Source organism: Acinonyx jubatus, chromosome D1 (assembly GCF_027475565.1).
Source record: "Acinonyx jubatus isolate Ajub_Pintada_27869175 chromosome D1, VMU_Ajub_asm_v1.0, whole genome shotgun sequence".
NCBI lineage: Eukaryota > Metazoa > Chordata > Mammalia > Carnivora > Felidae > Acinonyx > Acinonyx jubatus.
This window is the reverse complement of record NC_069390.1, coordinates 68,031,407-68,051,123: the sequence shown is the minus strand read 5'-3', so window position 1 is coordinate 68,051,123 and position 19,717 is coordinate 68,031,407.

The following is a 19,717-nucleotide window of genomic DNA, read 5'->3' as shown; positions in this document are numbered from 1 at the left end:
TACCTCCCACTTCAAAACCCTTAACTTAATCACATCTGCCAAGTCCCTTTGCCATATAAGCTCATAGTCACAGCTTCCAGGAATTATGAATTAGGATACGGATGTGCTGAGGGGGCTGTTATTCAGCCTTCCCCAGAATAAAGGGAAATAAGAATGAAGGATGGATAGGGTTGGTCAGAATAGGTGTTTTAGGTTGGAATCCTTAGAAATAGAGCCTGAGACAAGGATCTGGGTACACATGATATATTTTAGGAAAATCCTGTAAAGGAGGGAGTAAAGCAGGACAGGAAGAAGACAGCCAAGCCAGAATGTTGTCACATGCTCTCATGTGGCTTGACCCACAAAGAGTGGCCTCTGGGGCATAAACTGCACTAGCGACCACAGATTTCTTCTGTCTTGAGGCAAGAGTACTGCCTCTATTATTTTTAACTTTTTATTTTGAAATTCTTTCAAATTTACAGAAAAGTTGCCAGAATAGTTCAGAGAACCCCCACATACTCTTCAGATTAATAAATTTTAATTTTTTTCTATATTTAAGATGCTCTGTCTCTACCTGACTTTCTCTGTCTCTACACACACACACACACACACACACACACACATGTGCATGTACACACTTTATTTTTCTGAGCCATTTGAAACCATTTGCTACATCATGCCCCCCTCCACACTGACGGGAGTACTTCCTAAGAATGATGACGTTCTCTAACATAACCACAGTGCAGTTATCATATGCAGGAAACTTAACATGTATATAATACTTTCTACGGTGTTTACTCCATTTCTAAAATCTAGTCTAGTTTAGACTCCATCTACGTCAATTGTCCCAATAACATCATTCCTAGCATTTCTTTCCCTCTAGTTTGGGATCTAGTATTGCATTCAATTGTCTTTAATGTCTTTTAACATAAGAAAATTCCTCAGTCTCTGTCTTGATATTTACATTTAAAATTTTTTTTAATTGTATTTATTTTGAGAGAGAGAAAGAGATAGAGCATGAGCAAGGGAGAGGCAGAGAGAGAGAGGAAAAGAGAGAATCTCAAGCAGGGCCCATGCTGTCAGGGCAGAGCTGACTTGGGGCTCGAATTCACAAACCATGAGATCATGACCTGAGCCAAAATCAAGAATCGGACGTTTAACTGGATTGAGCCACCCAGGCGCCCCCATATTGTCATTTTTAAAGAATATAGTCCAGTTGTTTTACAGAAACTTCCATCTAATATTTCCTCAAGATTAGCTTCCGATTATACATCTGCTGCAGGATTACTTCTTAGATAACATGTTCCTTCTGGGTGTCACATCTGGAGACACACACATCTGCTTGTCCCTCACTGGCGAGGCTAATATTGATGACCTGGTCATGATGCTTTCAGTTTCTCCACTGTGCGGTTATGATTCTTCCCCTTGCAACTGATTAGCAGTCTGAGGGAGGCACACTGTAATCATGCAAATATTTGGCATCTCAGAAAACTTTCCCTCCTAGATTTGGAGTCTACCGATGATCTTCCTTGAATTACACTTTTCTATGATGTTTGTAAAATGGTGATTTTGTTTTTCCCCAACCCCACTCCTCCTTCCACACCAATCAAATGGCACTCTGTTCATACTATAAGGAAGAGCTCTCCTTTCTCCCCTGTTTATTAATTGATTTATTATCTATTTATTATCAGCGTGAACTCATGGATTCATGAGTAGTTTGCCTGAAAGCACACAACCTAAAACTGTCAGAGCTGACATTCAAACCCAGGGAATTTCTCTCCATGAACTCATGAATCCATAACTATTTTATTCAATGAATTAATTGTGTCTTTCCTATCCTTAGTTCTTATGATCCTCAGAGTGTTCCAGTTTTGAGGATCATAATAGGTAAGATGAGTAAAGGTTTATAACTCCTGTATCCTTTTGGTCTGCCTCTATCAACAACAACAACAACAACAACAACAACAACAACAACAATGACAAGAACAACATCATCATCATTATCATTATTTTGAGCACATCCTTACTTTCTGGTCCAACAACATATCCCAGGCTATCTTGTACCTTCCCCCCCCACCCCGCCTTAGTTTTCAACTACAGGACTGGCTTAGTTTTTAACAATAGGTTCAAGGGGATCTTTTTTAGATTTCTGGTGCTTTTTCCCATGATTTTTTTTCCTCAGAAAAAAATGAAAGTAGATACATGTAAGCTTTATTTTCCCTTATGTCTTACACAAAAAGTAGCATACAATATATACTCTTTTGCCCTGTGCTTTTTCATTTAACAATATAACATGGCGATGATGTCATATCAGCTTACAGCAAACTTGGATGACTCTACACATCATCCAGAGTTCTGGTATCTGCCCCACAATTCCAGCCTCCTCAGCTTCTGTGACCTCCAGCTCCCCGGCTCAACAAGACGGCCCCGCTCTGCTTGGGTGCCCGCCTCTGGCACGATGGTCTGGAGAGTACCTCCGGGCTGAAAGAAGCATGATCATGGAGCGCATCTCATCCGTCTCCCTTTTTGAGAGGTCACCCTCCTGGGCTGCCTACTACCCAGTGTCTTCAAACAACTGTTTCAGACATTGTGTCCATGTCCAGTTAATCCATCATGGGGAACAGGAAGGAACTTTGCATACAGAACAGGATGACTTCATTTTGCCCAAATGGGGTTCTTTCTTCCAAACACGCTCTTTTTGAACATATCCAGAATGCTGGAAACAAGTTTCTAAAAACGTGCACATATTCTCTGACAAGTTTAATATAGGTCATTGCCTTAAAACCAGTGTTAGCTCACACTCCTTTTCCTTACTTGCCTTGTCCTTCCTGATCTGAATTTAACTGCCCAGCATTCATGGCCCATATCCCCACTTCCTGATGCCTGTCTGATTTTACTGCCCTATTTATTCTGATTTCTGTTTTAGCTCTGTCCTCTGCCCTGCTTAGCTTCTGAGGTTTCCTTTTCAGATTATGGGTTCTCCATACAAAGAAAACCCTTATATAGCACTTTTAAAATGTCTTGCATTTGTTAACTCATTTCAACCTCACAACAGGCTCATGGGGCAGATAAGTGCTGTTGCCCTCTATTTACACTTGAAGAAACTGAGGCACAGGGAGGTTGATAATTTGCCTGAAATCACACAAACTGAAACTGGCAGAGCTGACATTCAAACCCTGGTAATTTATCTCCAGAACTCATGCTCTCAACCTTCTCTACACCTTCTCTCAGCCCCGTATGTACAGAGCTAGGCCCGGGGCTTTGGAGTGAACTGCTTTTAAATCTTAGTTTTGTTGTTTAGCAGTTATGTAGCCTGGGGCAAATAACTCAGGCTCTCTCAGGAAGCTATAAGTTCTGCATCTCACTTGGAGTACTGTAAAGAGGTTTAAATTATATAATATATATTTTATACATGTATAATTATAGCATTATACAATGATCTATAGCTGTTATTAGCAAAATGCTTGCCAACAGTATACTCTTAATCAAGTGTGGTTATTATTATCACAGGCTCAATTAAATCTGACTCTTACTTAGTGGTTCTGTAATTATTCCCCCCATCCCTAAACATACCCAAAGGTCTTGATTTAGGTATTGCTATATTTCATGCGAGCATCTATGCCATTGTCTGGCACAGAATGGGCACTTTATAAATGTGTGGTGAATATATTAACAAACAGACAGATGAGTGAGTTAGGGGCTGGCCCTACAGTCAGGCTATGGAGCACTTTCTCATGGTTGACATCCTTGGGTCTCTGGCTGGGGGCTTGCAGGTGGGTGAACCTCACCATCTCTCAGAGGACAGGTGGGGTGGGAGAGTGAGACCTCGTTGTCTTTCACAGCAAAAGGGCTCACCTGAACTCTTATTTACTGTGTTGGCCTTGGTGTCCTCCGAGCAGTGACCCCACAGGAGTCTCACCAGCATTTGGGGTTGGTTTTCTCCCAAAGGGACACAAATATGGTGGACCCGGTTTGCTAGCCTCAGTTCTAGACGGCCTTCAAAGTCACAGCTGTTTTTTTTCCAAGAACTTTCTGGGTCCCGATCATGGTACTTGGAGGCCACTTCTCAAATATACATTTGGCTTCTTGTGCTTCACTTTGCTTCGAGTCACTGGATGTAGGAGTTGACAGAGCTGGGTTAGAACACTATTCTACCACCACCGGTTGTGTGAACTTGGGTGAATTGCTTCGGTGCTCTGAGTCTCTGTCCCCTCACCTGTAAAATGGGGCTTGTAAAGATTAAGTGATATGTGTGTGAAGTGCTTAGCACAATGCCTCACTGTATTGGTTGGGGTTCTCCAGAGAAATAGTGCCAAAAAGGTATATAAATATATCAAAAGAGATTTATTTCAGGGAATCAGATATGTAATTTAGAGGCTGAGAAGCACCATGATCTGCCATTTGGCAAGCCGGAGGCCCAGGACAGTTGGTGGTGTAGTTCATCAGAAACCCAAAGTCCCCAGAACCATAGAGCTGATGTCTGAGAGAAGGAGAAGATGGATGTCCCAGCTCAAGCAGAGACCAAATCCACCCTCCTTCCACCTTTTTGTTCTATTAAGGCACTCAACAGATTGGATGATGCCCACTCACATTGGTCATTCTACCAACTGAAGTGTGATTCTCTTCTAGAAACGCCCTCACGGACACACCAGAAACAGTATTTTACCAGTTACCTGGGCATCCCTCAGCCCAGTCAAGTGACACATAAAATTAACCATCACAATGGCCATTAGTGATGTTGAAGGTCATGTGCCTTATGCCCCACTCCTTTAAGCAGAGTGAGATTGTTGTCTCCTCACAAAGGGTGCTGCCTAAGATGACCTGTCCTGTCCTTCTACTCCCAGAAAAGTCCCTACCACTGACAGGTCCTGCCTTGGTAGGGCTAAGTGACCTATTTTACTAGCTTGCATGTCTGAATTTCTGGCCACTACTGAAATTCTGGAACCTCCCCACCCACTCTCCTCATCAGCAAGTTACATCATGACAGGATTTAGGACTTGCTAAGTCTTGGCTCTCTGGCAGTTGTGGATATAGAAGGTTCTGGGGGTAGGATCCCTAGACACAAACAGAGATTTCACCATATCCCCCGTCTCCAGCAAGAGGTCCATTTCTTACAAGAACCATTGTAGTCATCATTTTTGTTATTATCATGAGTGTAACAATCAGTCCTAATTCCCCCTTGAATGCCTTAGAACACTTTTCCTAGGAACAAGGATATTCTCTACCAAAATAAGTGATCTTCCATATACTATACATTACAGTCCTATTAAAATTTTGCCTATTGCCCTGATCATGTCCATTATGACTGTTTCCCCTCCATCCATGACACGGAGCCAATCTGGGATTCTGCGTGGCATTAGCTGTCACTTCATTTGCCTCCTTTCATCTGCAGGTTGCAGAGAGTTGATCATTTCTTTTGTTCTTTCCACTATAGCCCTGCTTCCCTGCTCTCGGCCACAGAGAAGGAACTGAGCAAAATAAATCATCCTGTGCAACACCCTCCCCAGGATTGCAAACAGGGCTGCTATTTAGGTCCTGGATTAATGCCAGTGCCTATGAGGTGTCTGAATGGCCAGGGTGTCCTGCACTAGAGCTAAGAAAAGTAAATTATGTATTTGTCATACCTATTTGAGAACAAACCCATATCTTAGCAGCCCATTTCTTTCGACTTGGCAGCGACATATGGTGTTACTGAGGGCAGGAGCCATGCCAAAGTCAAGCTTTTAAAAATGTTTTTCCTCTCTCTTTCTCTCTCTCCCTCTTTCCCTCCTTTAATCTCTCCCTTTAGTTACCTGTGCTCAAACATCATCTCACAAATATCTTAACATTTGAATATTAAAACCCAGTGGTTCTCTGGAACAAGAAGCCCACAGTTAGGCTGAATCCACCAGGCAGAGGTTGTTTTAAATGATGGCAGAAGCCAGGCACTCTTGCTATTGGTGGCTGATATCAGATATACTTAAATGCACGTACAAATGCTACGAGCTTTCTGAAAGTCTTTTTATAGTTATGCTTTTGAAATTATTTGGTTATGGTACTTATTTACTTTGGGATCGCTGTAATATCTGGGAATCTTAGTGCATTCTCTGGAAATCTTGTGATGTGAGAAATTCTAACCTTAAATTGTTTTCAACTGTAATGAAAATTTTAACAAATAAGTAAGACAAAAGATTAATAAAGCTAATTGAACAAAGTTGATATGTTACCTCTAATAGATCTTAAGATTTTTATTCTTTTTGTTTTTGCAAATTCCCTACAGTTTTTAGAATCATTGTATTTTGAATCTTGTTTCACAGGGTCAAATGTGTTTATATTTCTCTAGAAGGCTTGGGGAGCCTTGGGCACTGCACCTACGGGCCTAATGGATAGAACAGCCCTGCTCACTTTGTGTGCCAGCTGTTGTCACTAGCTGTGGGCCCCGGATGAGTCACCCAACATTTGTTTCAATTTTCTCATCTAAAATCGAGGTATAAATACTGCAAAGAAATGATTTATGAGAGATAACATATGTTGAAGTTCTAGTTCTGTGCCAGGCAAATATTAGGTCCTTAGTCAATAGCAGCTATTATTAAGAACTATGAAAAAATATTAACCACGTGCTGTTGGTTATACTATGGTTTACATGAGGTCAAGTGTGTGAAAATCTTTAGCAGGCCATATTATGTGGATTTTATCATCTCAAGGAAACATGATTGTGCTACTTCCCTGGTCAAACAACTTTGGTGACTCCTGCTTTCTACATGATCAATCCTAAACAAGCCTAACTTGGCATTCAAGACCTTCTATGATGTGGCCTCATACTCCACTGTTCCTCCTGACACCCACATCTGAGTGCTGTGAATGCTCCCCATGTCTGGAACCCCCGGGCACTTATTCCTTGTGTGCCTTTGTTCATGCACATCCCCCCTTGCCCAGGGCACTTCCTCTATACAACTCACACTCAGCCTTTAGGTCACAGAATAAACAGTGTTTCCTCAAAGAGGCCCATCATGATGCCAAGACTAGAATAAACTTAACATTTGACATTATTACACTCATCAGACATAACTGAGACTGCATGTAGGAGGTCTGCCTCTCTACTTGACTGTGAGTGATGCAGAGCAGGGTACCTGCCTATTTTCCTCAATGTTGTATCTCCAGGACCCAGAAGACAGCCAGTGCCATATCCATGCATCTACCAACCCACTTATCTATCCACCTACCTATCCATCCATCCCTCCATCCATCCATCCACTAACCCACCCACCCATCTATCCACCCACCCACCTATCCATTCACTCATCCATCCATCCATTTACTCACCCACCCACCTACCCCTCCATCCATCCACCCACCTACCCACTCCATCCATCCATCTATCCATCCATCCATCCATCCCTTCAACAAAAATTCTGAGCATCTACCACGTAATGATAATCCATCTTGGGAGATTGTATGTGGATGTGTGTGTTGGGGGGGCATTTTGCACCATAAAAAGTTTATTGAGAGTCCAAATAAGTGACTTTCCTTTAATATACACACTTTGACTTATAAGTCACACAATTGATTTGTTTTAAAAAATTTGCGGGGGGGGGAGGGTAGGCACCTGGGTGGCTCAGTTGGTTAAGTGTCAGACTTCAGCACAGGTCATGATTTCACGGATCGTGAGTTTGAGCCCCACATCGGGCTCTGTACTGACAGCTCAGAGCCTGGATCCTGCTTCAGATTCTGTGTCTCCCTCTCTCTCTGCCCCTTCCCTGCTCCTGTGCTTTCTCTCACTCTCCTCCCTCTCTCTTTCTCAAAACTAAATAAACATTAAAAAAATTTTATTTTTATTTTTTTCTAAGTTTTATCAAGGAAGAATCCAAGTCTCAAATAAGGTTTGTCACAGTCCAAATGTTGAGATTTTGTTGATGTTGGGTGTTGGCTAAAGCAAAGAGTTCAGCAGTAGGAGAGTTGGGTTCAATTTGAATCTCAAATACTGAGCTTAGCAGCCTGGAGCAAATGATTTAACTTCTTTGCTTGGGGTTTTTTCACCTGTAAAATGTGTATAAGAGCAAATGCTTTATCGGCCTCAGGGGGCTTTGAGGGGATGCATGAGATCATGAATATGTGTTTTATTAACTGTGAAGAGCAAAGCATAGTTGTAAGAAAATATGATTATGAAGGTGATGACCAGGGCTGTTATGAGAGGGGAGCAAAAGAGGTGTCAAATTATAAAGGATCCTATAAAATCTAGAGACCAAATTAAGAAACAATGATGAATAGACACAGAGAGAAGTTTGGAAGAAACATTTTAAAGAATAAAGAGTGATAGAGACACACACTCCTCCATTTCAATAAACATAAGGACTGGCCTGTACATGAGAACACAAAATCAGGACATCATTCATGACCTAACAGCCTTCCTATAATCTCCTAGAGTAAATATTTAGATTCCAGATTCAGTAATGCCATGGAGCTGTTCCTCCCTACAAGAATGTGGGCCACGATCCATGGAGACTGGAAAGAGGCTTGCACTTTCTCCTGTTTTGGAAACTTGTTGGTTATGCTGATCGGTTTGCAGAATTGTTCTGTTCATGTAGATACCTAACTGTAATCTCAGCCCCATTTGCCTGTGCCTACAGAGGGAGGTGATGACTTCCCACTATCCCACTCTGCAAAGGCTCCTTTCTGGGTTTATTGGATTAGAGATACTTTATATCACAGACAAGGTCAAGGAGCCACATGCATTTAAATCAACACCCTGGCAGGACTGGCGCCCAAACCAGGGTCTCAGTTCACTGCTCATACTGTGCACCCACTAGCTCAATGTAAGAGCTGAAAGGAGAGATGTGGTTTCTTAGAAACAGGTGAGATTTATATCATAATGAAAAATGGGATTAACTGCCCCTACTTTTCAGGGTGCTTTTAAAGATTAGAAATGCTGAAGTAAGAGAAATAGGCTCTGAATAACTTGTGGGTGTGATCATTATTGCCCTTTGCTTTTATGTGTGTGTCCAGTTGCCAGAAATGGCCTTCCGACTCTTTTAGGACAGCAAATTGCCCCATTTCCTGATAGGGTCTTCCCCACCCTCAGCCTGGTCAGATCCAGACCCAGGGTGATCCAGACTCAAGGTGCTTGATTCCTGGAGACAGAAGGTGACAGGAATTATGGCTCTAGTTCATCTGTATCCAGAATTCATCTGCATTTACACCTGACTTTCTGGCAAAGGCAGTGCCTTTCCACCCCAGCCCCAGATTGGTACTAAGAGGTAGAAGGCAACGTGGATTCCATGTATTCCCACCTTGTCCACACTGCAGAGATCCCTGACACTAACTAGGTCCTAAATTCCTTATATAATACTTCCACTGACAGAACACCCTCCAGCCTACCCACTCTCTGCTTCCAGAGGCAGACCCATCCCATTTCTGGTCAGCACTGAGTACAACCAGGGTCTTCCTTTCATTGAGTGAAAACAGCTTCTCTTGAAAGTCCATCCATTGGTCCATCCATTGGTTCTGCTTTCTACAACCATGTAGAACATGGCATTCCCTCTCCAGGACAATACCACAAGTCCCTAAAAGATGGTGGCCATTTCCTCCCTAAGTTGTCTTTTTGAGGTACGGGATAAGAAATCTCCGTGTAAGCTTCACAGGGCACACATACTTTCAGTTTTACCTAAACTTGCATAGAATAGGTACTCAATATTCTGAATGAATGAATGGCCCACTTTAATGTGCTGGCCAATTCACTGGTCCCTTTGCATTCACTATTTCTAATTGTCACAACTGTCCTGGGAAGAAATGACTAGTCCCATTTTACAGATATTATTTTTTCATATAAATAAGGATCCTCTCTTTTTCAATCATCATTTTCATGTGTGGTATCAAGCCTTCTTTTAAAATTCAGACTAGGGGTGCCTGATGGCTCAGTCATTTAAGTGTCCGATTCTTGGTTTGGGCTTAGGTCATGATCTCTTGGTTCGTGGATTCCAGCCCCGTGTTGGGCTCTGCACTGACATCTGTGGAGCCTGCTTGGGATTCTCTCTCCCTCTCTCTCTCTCTCTCTCTCTCTGCCCCTCCTCTGCTTGCTATCTCTCTCTCTCTCTCTCTCAAAATAAATTAATATTTTTTTAAAAGTTCAGACAAAAGCCAAGTGGTTTTTTCTTAAAAATATTTTAAATACTTAAAAAATGTACTGGCATTCTTACTTACTAAATCGAGCCATTGATTGGCTTATTGCTATTAAAGAAGATTGTTCAGAGTAATGATGTGTTGCACTGAGGGTCTTGGTTCTGGTCTAATTGGTGCAGGAGGCTGGGACCCAGCGATCTGCACAGGGTCAGATCCCTTGTGCTGGCTGGGCCCCGCCTAGAATTGGCAAAACCACAACACAAATGTTTCTCGTGCTATTTGGATGATACTCAAGTGGCTGGGCCAGCATGTCACAACCCTAGCTGCCCAGAAGGAGCCGGGAAGTCTGAGAGTGACAGAGGCCTCTAGAGAGGTGACTTGTTTATGTGGGTGGGTGTATGGGACTCCCGCCCAGCAGCATTCGATGGGCTTCATGGGCACTTTCAAGGCACAGCATTGCCTAGTCCTTGTCTCATCCTTAGATGACCTGGCACCAGTCCAGTGGGGTGTTGACAAAGGGAAGAGAGTGAGGGATGGACAAGTAAAAACATGGTATCATGATACAAAGAGGAAAAGCAAGAGTACAGACTTGAAGGAAGGATTAATCCCTATCATCGGCAACAGCGTGTCTTGATCACTTTGCAGATTATTCACTTTTTATTTCAAGATGCTGCCTGTGGAGGTCCCTCTGGGCAAATGTCAGACAGTGTGGAAGGGACAAAGCTAAAAACATCCAAAGCAACCCGGAGATCCCTAGAAGTACCGGAGAAATAGTCATAACTCAAGTAAGCCACCAGGGGGCGATCCAAGAATGAGCAAACGGCAGCCCAGTTGGCAAAGCAACGTTCTCTTGGGAAGAGAGGTGTTTTTTAAATGTATTTTTCAGGTTCTTGAAGAAATCTGATGTTGTTTAGCCTCAATGTGTAGAGCAAGGTGACATTTCAAACTGTTATTTGGAGGGGGTGTATTTTGACTTGGGAGGAAAGTAGTTCCTAAATTGTCAGGAACAATTATCAAATAAAGAGTTGTTTAGAATCATGTTATCACGACAAACAACAGAATCAGAACAACAGTGTATATTAAAATTTTCAATCTCTGGGGTGCCTGGGTGGCTCAGTCGGATAAGCATCTGACTTTGGTTCAGGTCACGATCTTGCAGTTTGTATATTCAGGCCCCACGATGGGATCTCTGCTGACAGCTGGACCCTGTTTCGAATTCTGTGTCTCCCTCCCTCTCTGCTCCTCACCGTCTCACGTTCTGGCTCTCTTTCTCTCTCTCAAAAACAAGTAAACATTAAAATTTAGATCCCTTCTCCAGGGCACTTGAGAAACTTCCAAGTGTTGATCATTTTAAATAGATTTACATTAACAACACACATAATATGTGACAAGAGTGTAAAGGAAATCTGAGCACTTCATTAACATATAAAATGAGTAGAATCATACATGATTTGTATTATACTTGTATTGATGTTACAACTTCTTAGGTGTGTAACGTGGCTTTGCAACTATGTGCACATTGTTTTTAATGCAACTTCTTTCCAGATAACTCAGAATATGCTAACCAGTTGCTCACAGGGATTTAACAAGAGCCTCATCAAGGATCAAACATCTCTTGCTCTGTGCTACATTCCCTGACATCCCCTCCCCCAACCAGGAAGCATGGTTAGTGGCTAAATTCTCAATAGTTCCATGGCACCATGCTTTAAGTAGAAAAAGAGCATAAACTTTGGAGGCAGACTGGTAGGATATGAATCCCAATTTTCGCTGTGTATTTTTGTCAAATTACTTCTATATGCTGCAATTTCCCCTGAATTTCCAATCTCTGAAATGGAGGGGGAAAAAAATCAATGCCTACTTCACAGGTTTGTAGAGAGAAGTAAATGAATGAACATGTGGAAAGTATTTTGAAAAGTTTCTGGCACATAGCAGGTAGTCCATAAATGCTTGTTGATTCTATGAATGAATGACTTGATACTTGCCTTAACTCAGTGTAAATTCATCATAAGGACAAATTCATGAGGAAATTGAAGGGTCCTTGGATGTCTGTTCACTGGCTATAAAAAGTCAACGGACCAGAGGCAGACAGGAGAGTTGAACAGTGATACCCTCTACAAAAAGGAACTCTAATTGGTGTTCAGGTCTACCAGGCAAGACTCTTTGTCTCCCCTCTAGAATATAGTGACAATCAGTGAGCCAGAAATATTGGCACTTCAATAAAACTATAGAGTTTTGTCTCAAAAATGCCTGTCAGCTGCTTAGAAAAGTCCTATAGTTTTATCTGTAGTCACAGAATTTCTTGCTTTGTTTTTCATCTTTTCAACTGTAACCATCTAAAGAGCTTTAAAAAGCCAGCTAATTTGATTCTCTAGACAGATCAATAATATTTCAAAAGGAAAGGTTTTTTAATGGCATCTAAAAGAAACACTACATTTCTACTATAAATGGAATAGAAAATGTTGAGGGGGAAAAAAACTCACAGTAAGAAAGCAATTTTAAAAATCAAATCAAAGGCTCTTACTCCAAAAAACTATACTTCCAAGCAAAAATGGGCCATTTGCAAAAAATATGGACTGAAAATAAATCTACTCGCAAGTGTTAAAGTCCAGATTCATAGACTCAAATGTGATCCTCATAGGTTTTATCCTTTTTACACAGTGGGTATTATAAATAATTGGATTTTCAAGTCAAAATTTTTTCTAGATTAATCTCTATAAATGTTACCATTTTTAATATCGCAGATGAACGAAACTGAAGAGAATATGGGACAAAAACAGCCTGAAGAACTTAATGAGGAATAAGAAGCTGGTCAATAAAAATGTAATAATGGAATTGAATGAATTCTTCTTCATATTATGATATAGTCGATCAACAAACACATTTTTCCTATGATGATAGAAAAAGATGGTGGCATTTCCATGGGCTCTTTTAACTCTATGTTTGGCCAGTCTGGCAAATATCCTGGAGTGGTTAAACGTGTCACTTTTAAAGGACAATGTCCTTGTGTCTAAGACGGCTTATCCAAGGAAGACATTAGTCATGCTTAAGCTATTAGTTCACCAAACATGGCATTTTCAAAATCAGGAAACTGGATGTAGACCAAATATTAATAAATCCTAGGAAAGAAACCAGGCAGGACAATCTAACTCAAAGATTTATTAAAATGTGAGAGGAACATTCAATTAGTTCCATTTACAACATGGCAATTCCATTTCACTGACACTAAAAATATTCTTATAGAGAGAACAGTCACTGAGCTTTACCACTGTTGGAGGTAAAATAAGAGCCATGACTACAGTGACTTCCAAAGAAGAAGACACATGAACATCTCTAGCAAAGGGGTGTGTCTCATTTGTCTCTGCAGCTCCAGGGTGAGCAGAGTGGCACCAAGAAGGGCTTATTGCTGAATGAACAAGTGAATGATTCAATAATTGAAGAGATGGGGGAAAGGCAACCTAGGCAGAGGAGGAGTGCTTGGGCAATGAGAGAAGCTTGAAAACATGGATGCATTCGGTGTAGACTGATGGACAGCAGGCTGTATGACCGGGGAGCAATGGAAGATAAACATGACCACCATCTTGGATTAGGTGGTAGATCTGAGGCTAAGAAAACTAAGCGCTATCCTCTAGGGGCCAAAAGCTAGGCAATAGGACACATACGTGAGTGACCTGATCAGGTCTTTCCTTTAAAACATGCCTTGGGTAGCTAGAGGAGAGCTCAAGATCCAGCTTGGAGTCTGCTATAATGGTATAAAGAAGAGAGGATGGGGGGACAGAATCAGGGTAGTGGCAGAGGAGCTAGAGGAGATGGGTAGCATAGACATCCGCAGGACATGTTGCCGGATTATTTATGAAGCGTGGGAGAGGAAGGAGTCTTTGGGCCACAGGCTAAGTCATAACAGACATCCATTTATTTTCTCACCAAATATTTCCTGTGCAGGACCAGGAGCCAGGCAATGGAAGATACAGGAAAGAACAGGGCTCAGCCCCTACTTTTATAAGATTTATAGTCTAGTAGGAGAGACAAACACATAAATAGCAGCAATGTAATACATGCTAGAAGAGAACACGTACAAGACATCACAAGAGTTTTATTCTGGGATATGTTTGGATGCAAGGAATATCCAAAGCCCAGTAACCCCAAGGCATGGCATTACAGTTTCTATGAAGCTACTGGGATTGTTTGATCATTCATTTGAAAAACTATGTATTGAGAGCATGTGTGCCGGGCACTGGTCTAAGTATGGGGGTAAGACAGATATAAATCCCTGCCTTCATGAAATTACATTCTAATAACAAGAGAAATATACATAAGAGCATGTGATATAGTGGTTAGTGCTAAGCAGAGACAGTGAAGCAGGGAAAGGAAGGAAGAAGGTCCAAGGCAGGGGGTGGGGAGGGTTGGCCTTTTCGAGAAGGTGTCTCCCAAGGAGACAATTTAGTGGAGCCAGCACTGTTCCCATGGCTGTGGCTCCAATCTCAGCCACTTGCTCTGTTTATTTCATTTTCCGAGCTCTCCTCTTTCTCTCCAGTAGAAGCGCTTCAGTGTTGCTTCACTGGACTGGAACTCGACGCTTCTCAAAACTCTTTATGGAAGAGAGTGCCTTAGTCCTTTTAAAGTTTGAAGATAGGGGGCAGTCATAAATCAAGACTAAGAGAAACTCGGTGTTTTTACACACTTGATACACACACATACACACACAAATACCACACTGAAGAGTCATCCTGCACTTTCCGCCCTCAGCAAACACCAGGCTGGGCAGGAGGGGACAGCCACCCCTAGGCCTCCCTGAGCCCATGTTTTCCTGGCCCCTCCAAGCACAGACTCCCCCAGGGAGGGCGTGGCCCTGGATCCTTGCACCTCCTACAGGCAGAGCTGTCTCAAGGTTCCACGGGAGGGTTCAGTTAATCAGTCATGTCAGACACTGAGGAAGCACAGCCTGTGCCCACACAGTGGGGAGCCCAGAGATGCATAAGGTCATGTTCTGCTTGGAGGATGAGGTGACCCCTCCCTGGTCTCCTGCCCTTCACGCTGCTGCCTGGCCCACTGCAGGCAGAGGGAGATTTCTAAATACAACCCAGCCCTTTGCCCTCCCTCCTCACCCACTCGGCTTTAGACTCTTTTCTCTTGGCTTCTGTGAGACCACATTTTCCTGGGTTTCCTCTGACCTCATTGGCTTCTTTTTCCCAGCTTCTGGGCTGCCTCCTTCTCCTCCTCCTCCTCCTCCTCCTCCTCCTCCTCCTCCTCCTCCTCCTCCTCCACAAACCCAACCTCTAAATGTTGGTGGACCAGGATTCTGTCCTCAGCCCTCTTCTCACGACACATCCTCCCGATTCTCTCTCCTGGTGATGTTATCTTACTCTGTGGCTTTAAATGCCACATGCGGATTCAAGATCCTTCTACTGAGCTTTACAAGCAACAATTGCAATGCTTACCTGACATCTCCACTCGTGTGTCTATTCTTTCAAACCTGACATGACCAACACAAAAAGTCTTGATTTTTATTCCCCTGATCCCAAACCAAGTCCTTTCCCCCAGTCATTCCCATCTCAGCAAGTGGCACCTGGAATCTAGCTGGATACTTGGACCCCAAACCCGAGTGTCATTCTTTTTCTCTTTTTTTTTAATGTTTATTTTGAGAGAGAGAGAGTGTGTGTGTGTGTGCAGGGATTAGGGAGGGGCAGAGAGAGAGGGAGAGACAGAATCCTAAGCAGGCTCCAACTGTCAGCACAGAGCCCAACGTGGGGCTCAAACCCACAAACCATGTGACCCTGACCTGAGCGAAAACCAAGAGGTGGGTTCTCAACCAATGGAGCCACCCAGGCACCCCTCTTTTTCTTTTTTTAAATTGAGGTATAATTGATGTATTAGTTTCAGGTATATGACATAATAATTATATATTTGTATTTGTTGGGAAATGATCACAAGTCTAGTTAATATCTGGCACCATACGTAGTTACAACAAAATGTTTTTCCTGTGGTGAGAACTTTTAGTATCCACTCTCTCAGCAATTTTCAAATATGCAATACAGTATTTATAATTATGGTCACCATGCTGTAATTACATCCCCATGACTTACTTATTTTATAGCTGGCAATTTGTACTTTTTAATCCTTTTCACTCATTTCACCTCTTGAACAGACCAAATTTGTTCCTGCTAGGGGCCCTCACACTCCAGCTCCCTCAGCCTAGAACATTCTCCCCATACATGCTGATCTCCAATGAGTAGCTCATGTGTAGCAAGCCTGGGCTTGGGGTATTTTGCTAGTTCATCACTCCAGAGGGCTGTCTGCCAGGTAAGTCTACCCCAACAGCAGGAGGCAGAAGGTTATATCACTAGAGGTAAGAGCTAAGGAGGATGGAAGAGCTTGTGTTACCTGAAAAGCAGCAACCACTGAGGAGAGGACACAGATGTTTGCCCTTTCCCTCTTCCTCTGCTCCACCCCAGCCCACTGAAGGAGCTGGACCTAGAAGAGAGAGGATCTTTGAATCAGAGAGGAGGGTTTTAAGCCTTAAATTGCATTGAAATTTATTTGCCAAAAGGCAACTATGGAATCAGTCTGCCCAACTCCAAGGCCATTATGTTCCCACACCAGTCTACAGTTCTAGCTCTTACCCTTGTTTATTCTTATCCTGAAAGCTGGTTTCTTTCTTTCTCTGGGCCAACAGCAGACTAAAAACAGATGTGTTATCTGCTAGGAATGGCCCATGTTTACCACCTAGCTACTCTAGACACCATCTCATCCAAAGGATTTTTTTTAATCTTTATGTATTTTTGAGAGAGAGAGACAGAGAGAGAGCATGAGTGGGGGAGGGGCAGAGAGAGAAGGAGACACAGACTCTGAAGCAGGCTTCAGGCTCTGAGCTGTCAGCACCAGAGCCCGATGCCCAGGCTTGAACTCACGAGCTGTGAGATCATGACCTGAGCCAAAGTTGGACGCTCAACCAACTGAGCCACCCAAGCGTCCCCAAAGGATTTTTAAATGCCCTTCCCCTATTGGAGGCCCTCAGAGTACTGATCCAAGCAAAGAAGGCACACAGTAGGAACCACAGTGGAAGCACAGAGACGAGACACACGGGGAGCTGCCGCCCCAGTCCCTCCGAGATTACTGAGGATGGCTGTCGGTCTGCACTCCTTCCATACAGTGCTTTGAAGGGCTTACCAAGTTAAAGTGAGCAGACATGCTGGATTTCCCCAGGCATAGCTGGGAAATGCCTGCTGCCCTAGCCTCATTATTCACAGAATTCCTTTTCAATCATCAAAGAGCTCCATTCTGGATGAGAAACTAAATGGCCACTTTCCCAAATATCCATAGAAATCAATTGACAAAGGCAACTTCAAGGCATCCTTGAGCTGGTTCACGACAATGACTAAGAAAAGGGCCAGGCATGAAAGGAGAACTCAGACCAAGCAAGGAGAGGCAGACCAGTGCAGGGCCCGACTGCTACACTCACTGGCTGAGGCCCCTTAAGCAGCCCTTAGAGAGGCAGTGCTGAGGACGCAGGCAGAACCCCTCATTCCCACCCCCATCACCCTGGATGGCTGCTGTTTGCCCTTCAGTAGCACATGGTAGATGGAATAGAAGCTGTTCATTCCGGTGTGGGCTTGGTATCCTCAACAAGATCTGGACCAAAGACTCCGGTAGGCTTTGGAGAGCAGTCACTACCTTAAGTATTGACCCAAGCATCACTGGGGACTTGTCCTCATACTGAGTAGGTAGACAGAAGAGAAGAGCATGATCTTGATGTTCCAACTTACTTTCCAGTTTTTTTAAATTCATTTTTGCTCCCCCCCCAAAAAAGAAAAAACTACGTATAACACTTCACTACTTTACCTGTTTATTTCTTTACCTCTTTAGCCCTATTTTTCTTTTCTTCTTTTTTGGACTAGCTTCTTTCTAAAATTCAAAATTCTGAATAAAGTCTATGGGAAAAAAGTATCCCTAATTCTGCTATAACTTTCTGACTCTCCGCGACACGTGATTTGCAAGTTTATCCTCTCCCACTTTACCCTCCGAGCATTTCCGAATCTGGATACAGGGTTCTGGTTAAACCCCAAACACACCAATACCTGATGCCACTAGGGTCTCATCATACTTTCCACAGCATCACCTTGAGCAAGGGCTGTTATGGTGATCCCCAAGATGTAGTTATTAGAACACTAAATTGCTCATGGGCATTATGTGAGAAAACGAGGGTTGAGTAATGGAAGATCTTTATTGACATGCTGATTTTAAAACATGAACAGGTCTCTTTACTACAGGACTTCTCAGAGTGTTCAAAGTGCAAATAGGCAATGCAATCCCTGATAAGGAAATGGAGTACTGGGAGGCATCTCCCTCCTCCTTGATGATGGTGCCCTTTTTGCTTGCGGTAGGAAATCTGGAAGGATGAGTTTTCGTGGCACACATTTTAGGAATGTTGTTCTACTCGTCTCACTAGGAATATACCCTTACAGTGTATAACTAATACATGGAAAACACTAATTATATTAATAATATCGTGAGAGTCCTTTCTTTGTCTTTTATTTCAAATCCACAATGGTTTGATACCATGCTTCTTGTCACCACTGAAAAGCTGGGCATTTAGGGTTATTTTATCACCTGTGAGTGATGTTGTACAGAGCATATGGTGCTATTCTTTGGTAAATTATACCTGTTTGTGAACTAAACACTGATATTATTCTGACTTTCTGCCATTACCTACCCTTGCTGAGGCCCCGATTATTGTCTTCTGGAAAATAGCTAGTTCAGAAATGTGAGTAAAATCCTGTGAAATGGAGGGCTTGGCATAAACGATCTTGCCCACTCTGTTGTGTCACAAAGGTGACAGGGCCACATTGTGAGGCTTCCCCAAAAGCAGAGCAACAGCCTTCAGGAGAGAAATGATTTCAACACTGAAAGCAGCTGGGGATACTGACTTACTGTAAGATATAGTTTAAGATGTGTGCCAATATAGTTAACAAATTAATTTACTGGTCAAGGGCTATGGTGTAAATGCCTCCAAATCCAAAATTTTGCAAAAAATCAAAATCAAGAAATCAGGTGCTTTACAAAAGGAGCATCTTTTTTTTTTTTTTAATTAGTTCTATGTGTTCAGTGAACTTCTTTTCACACCAAGCAAAAGCAAAAACAACCCCCACCCCCGCCCCAAATACCAAACATAGGGATGCAGACTGTCTTCTTCCTCAGGCTAGATTCCTGCTAGATTCCAAAGCAAACTGTACTGGAGCTCAGAAGAATCCTGGCGGGTCCTACATCTCTTTGCTACGCATAGTATTTCTTTTGTGACTTGAGGAAAGCACCATGACTGTACTTTTCTTCAGTGTCTTTTCAGGATTATTCTTCCGAAAAGCTCAAGAAACACAAACCAAAAGCCACACAGAGAATATCTAAGCATCAGTGCTGTATCTGAATGTCCTCACAAATAGTCACAAGCCAGGCCGTTACCTAAGGTATAAGCCCAGCAAACATCTGCCCTATAATCCATTTGCTTTTTTTTTTTTCTCTACTGATCCATTCAGAAGATGTGCTCAGGCTAAGATGCATAAAATGAAAACATAAAATAAGTCAAATTCTTTGCTTTAGAAACTGTGATTATCATATTGATAAGACATTCATAACGACATTGACTGGAGTGGTG